At 40.1% G+C, this 5,377-nt stretch overlaps 1 pseudogene; it reads right to left on the bottom strand.

Moving 5' to 3' along the window:
• Positions 1 to 3,201: 3,201 nt before the first annotated feature.
• Positions 3,202 to 4,490, bottom strand: LOC113936204 (annotated as a pseudogene).
• Between the last annotated feature and the right edge of the window lie 887 nt (positions 4,491 to 5,377).

The following is a 5,377-nucleotide window of genomic DNA, read 5'->3' on the forward strand; positions in this document are numbered from 1 at the left end:
AGAATTCAGGATCCCGACATTGAGTTTATCATTCTTTCAACCATTTACCTGTGTTTTAATCATGCAATTTCTTTGATACACTCAGAAATCCCACAAGTGAGAAAAGCTTTTTTTTTTTTTTTTTACAAAATAAGACGGCTTGGGGCGCCTGGGTGGCTCAGTCGGTTAAGCATCTGTCTGCCTTCGGCTCAGGTCATGATCTCAGGGTCCTGGGATCGAGTTCTGCACCAGGCTCCTTGCTCAGTGGGGAGCCTGCTTCTCCCTCTGCCACTCCCCCTGCTTGTGCTCTCTCTCTCTCTTTCCCTGGCAAATAAATAAGATCTTTAAAAAAAAAAATTAAAAAGTTAGAAAAGAATTCAATCAATATTTGCACATTCATTTATTTTTTTTAATAGGGTTGTTGGAGCTTAGTTGTTTTTTTTTTTAAGACTTTGTTTATTTATTTGCCAGAGAGAGAGCTGAGAGAGAGAGAGAGAGAGAGAGCATAAGCAGGGGGAGCGGCAGGCAGAGGGAGAGGGAGAAGCAGGCTTCCCGCCGAGCAGGAAGCCCGATGTGGGACTCGATCCCAGGACCCTGGGATCATGACCTGAGCCCAAGGCAGTCGCTTAACCAACTGAGCCACCCAGGCGCCCCAATATTTGCACATTTATATCCATTTCAGCTTTACACACAAGAGCCCAAAACAGGTACAGTCAACTTAAATACCTATGCATAGTTAAAGGGATAAAGAAAACAGGTAGCATATACATATCATGAGACATTTTCGAGCCTTGAGGAAGATACAGATATTGTGACATAATACAACTTGGATAAACCTTGAGGACATTATGTCAAGTGAAACAAATGAGTCACAAAGAGACAGATTCTGTAGGAATCCACTTGTGTGAGTAATCTAAGGTGCTGAAACTCATAAAAAATTAAAACGGTACCTGCCAGGGACTCAGGGTAGAGGGAAATGAGAAAGTGGTTGTTTAACAGGTATTAAGTTTTACTTTTGCAAGAAGAAAGTAACAGAACTTGTTTGCCCAGTAATGTGAAAGGTGAAGTAAATACTGTTCACACAATAATTCGAAATGTTCAGTCCACAATACTTTGATGGTAAATTTTATGCCTTTTTTTTTTAAAGATTTTATTTATTTATTTGACAGAGAGAGACACAGAGAGAGAGGGAACACAAGCAGGGGGAGTGGGAGAGGGAGAAGCAGGCTTCCCGCGGAGCAGGGAGCCCGATGCGGGGCTCGATCCCAGGACCCTGAGATCATGACCTGAGCCGAAGGCAGACGCTTAATGCCTGAGCCACCCAAGCGCCCCTTTTATGCCATTTTTTAAACCACAATTAGAATTTAAAAAAATATGGAAAGAGAATAAATAGATGATGGAATAGATTTAATTTTCATGACTATTCAGGATAAAGCAACCATTGACCATTAACATTCTTAAGAATAGAAATAAAGAAGTTACGGGGCGCCTGGGTGGCTCAGTTGGCTAAGCGACTGCCTTTGGCTCAGGTCATGATCCTGGAGTCCCGGGATCGAGTCCCTGGATGGAGTCCTGCATCGGGCTCCCTGCTCGGCAGGGAGTCTGCTTCTCCCTCTGACCCTCCCCCCTCTTATGTGCTCTCTCTCTCAAATAAATAAAATCTTTTAGAAATAAAGAAGTTATGAGCAGAGTCGGAGTGATATAATGACACAGAGAATTTTGTTTGCAATAGACACATGGCTGGGATATACACTTGAATTAAACCCTAGATCTCTTTAAAAATAGTGAGTTGAAAATTTTGATCCAAAATCATAATATATTTGTAAAAATCTAAAACACAGTTGACTAATATCATGGATCCTACCAAAAATTGGAAACACAGAGTTGGAAATGGAAAAACAAGAGAAAATTCATCATCTAAATTCTGAATACAACATAGATGTACTATTAAAAAAGATTTCTTCCATATAACTAGAAGTCTTAACCATGACTGTGAAATCATAGAGAGCAAACATTTCAAATCATGAGTCTGTATTGTAGGGCAGGAACATTTCACAGTAAAGGCAACAGTTTGAAATAACAATTTTTGACTAAGCATTTAAAAGACGCTGGAGAAATTTATTATGGTATTAAATTAGTGTTCCCATTCTTAACACAATAATAAGGGCTTTAAGCCATCCTGTAGAAGGATAAAAAAAACAACAAACCCACAAACAAACAAATAAACCTCTTCATTTGTAAGTAAAGGAAGAAATGAAAGTTGTAAAAATGCTGAGCATTAAATAAAATAAATATTTGGGATTAAGTTATACCAAGACTCAGTTACATGTTGAGGGACATGAATGAAAAACCTAGTAACTTTTTTACTAAAATAAATTTAAATTTGTGAGCTAAATATTTTAATAAATAGATACCTACTATTACCTTTTTTTTTTTTAAGATTTTATTTATTTGACAGAGAGGGACACAGCGAGAGAGGGAACACAAGCAGGGGGAGTGGGAGAGGGAGAAGCAGGCTTCCCGCAGAGCAGGGAGCCCGATGCGGGGCTCGATCCCAGGACCCTGGGATCATGACCTGAGCCGAAGGCAGACACTTAACTGACTGAGCCACCCAGGTGCTCCAATAAAAAGGACATCTGGAAATGAAATGAAGCATTCGAATTTCTCATTTTAGGGAGGTGGTTTGTTTTTGGATGAAAACAATGTGTCTCAATTTTGTATGATTAAGCTTTAAGTCTCCCAAAGATTGGAAATCAAAAAGAGAAAACATGTGATGTCTATATCCGGTGTTCCTGGCATTTCTGCAAAAAACCCCAATATGCCTAGCATTCCCCTCACACAGTTTGGACATGAGGCATAAATAGAAACAGCTTCTCATACAGATCCTCAGAAATATGCACAGATTTCCCTGGGGCCCCGAGAACAAGGGAAAAGCACTGAGATCTCCCTGGGCCCTCCCCGTGGATGTGACGGACCATCACTGGAGCTGAAGGAGGATCCTTAGAGAATGTAAGAGCCTGATAATGTTGGATAGCAGGTGTCCCTCTGTGACAGCAAAAGAAATACACCTAGGCTGTCAACGGCTACTTGGTCACTGTGGTATTAACTGCAATAAACCTAGGCTTCTCAAACTTATTTCCATTGAAAGAGAGCAAATCACACTTAAAGGTCTGTCTGGCTTTCTCCTTGAACGTTGGACCTCACCTCCATTATCTGCTTCATTCATTCCCACCTACCTGGGTGTGTGGCTACTGTCTCCTTTCTCTTCACATCCCGGAGCTCCTTCTTTTGCTCCAAAAGTGACCAGGTCTGGCTTTGACACAACAAGACCTGTTTATTAAAAAAAAAAAAAAAAAAGAATATGAGTATTGCTGGAGATTCTAATTTTCAATCCAGTTTTGCACTCAGTAAAGAGGATATTATAGTATTCTAGAAAACGATTTCCCAAACACTGCTGCACAACAGCTCCTTCAGAACACAAAGGAGAGATTTCCAACTTTCAGACCTTAAGCCAAGTATTACTGATACAGTAACAAGGGATTGAAATTAGAATTCAAGATGTGGGCAATACCATTTAATGTCACTCAATGTTTAGAATTGTCACGCATCTACAGTAAATGATGATGGTACCTTAAGGAAGGGGTAGCTAAAACTGAAGATGAAGCGTCATGAAGAGTTTTACCTCAACACCCACAAATCCCTACTTCTTTCTCTTACTGCAGGGATCTGAATTCTACTCACGCAAAAAAGAATCTTCTAAGAGACATTCTTCAAGAAAGGAACAAAACCCTGAGTGTGGATTTGGAACCACGCCCCATGAAGTTAATGAGGCTAAAACTGTCACCAGTAAGACCCCCAATGACCCTCCCTCTTCTTCAAGGAATGTTAATCTTATCTTCAGCACACAACAAAAGCTCTGGCCAACGGAGAGCAGTTTGAGCTTCCAGGATAGATTGACACCTAAGAGGTGGACCATGAAATGTCAGACACTTACCTGTACTTCATTATAATAAAATTTCCACCCAAGAAGGAGCACGGGGTTTCATTAATACAACACAGGATACATGTTTAGGCTTGGTTCCTAAGTACATATGTGCTTGTGTGCCTACCTTATACCCATCACTACATATGATGATAAAACTCCCCTTTCAGATATTCATCCTAACCCTAAATAAAAGGAAGCTACTCACCCCTGCTCTTGGAGTCACAGCTTTGGAAGTTATTCCCTTGATATCCTTATATGCTGCGAATACAGTTTCCATTGAGTGAGACCTCCACATTGTGTAGCCTCTACCTGTAACTCACCATAGAGTGAACTCATGTTAGTTCAGTTACAGGACCTTATCCTCACCCAGGAAGAGAAGTTTTCCATAGTTCTCTAACATCACATCCCTGTACAATTCCCGCTGAACGAGGTTCAGGCATCCCCACTCCTCCTGAGAGAACTCTATGGCCACATCCCTGAATGTCAGCAGTGCCTGCAATAAATACCACAGTGACCAAGTAGCCATTGACTGGAGTTCATAATTTTACCTAAGGTGAAAAGAAGGAGTTAGGACAAATGGTTCTGGCTGAGTTTCCTGCTTTATCCAGTAAGATAATTTTTAACACAGTAATATACTTCTATTTATTCTCTAAATTTTAGGTAACAAGGTGGCATATGATCCACAGAACCACTATAAATCCTCTGTATTTCTCCAAGATAAATTGAAACTGAAGGTTTCAATAGAGGCATACACATGTTTGAGTACTGTATTTATATCATACAGTATAAGTTGTGTATATTTCTTAAATGAAAAGTTTGAGTGGGTTGAAAATATATCTTATTCACATTAGAATTTCACAGCAGTGATTTGGAGACCTTGTTAAAATGCAGGCTCTGATTCAGGAGTTAGGATGGGAACTGAGTCTCATTTATAACAAGGTATTTGCCTAAGGATGAAAGGATACAGTTTTGAATAACGAAGAGGTAGGACTCCAAGGGAAAGAATTTTCAGAGTATGGGAAATCAATGGGTTTATTACAGCTTCTGCTATAAAAGCAAGAAAGGCAACAATACTTTCTGATCATTAGTAGTTACTAGATTCTAACAGTTTTTACAGATTAACACACACACACATAAAATAGAAAACAACACAGAAAATTAATCTAGAAAACCAAACATATTATTCTTCCACTTTTTTGAAAATATTTTGGGGTGCCTGGGTGGCTCAGATGGTTAAGCGTCTGCCTTTGGCTCAGGTCATGATCCCAAGGTCCTAGGATCGAGTCCTGCACTGGGCTCCCTGCTCGGCAGGAAGCCTGCTTCTCCCTCTCCCGCTCCCCCTGCTTCTGTTCCCTCTCTCACTGTGTCTCTCTCTGTCAAATAAATAAAAAATAAAAATCTTAAAAAAAGAGA

Source organism: Zalophus californianus, chromosome 17, assembly GCF_009762305.2.
Source record: "Zalophus californianus isolate mZalCal1 chromosome 17, mZalCal1.pri.v2, whole genome shotgun sequence".
In the NCBI taxonomy this organism is placed as follows: Eukaryota; Metazoa; Chordata; class Mammalia; order Carnivora; family Otariidae; genus Zalophus; species Zalophus californianus.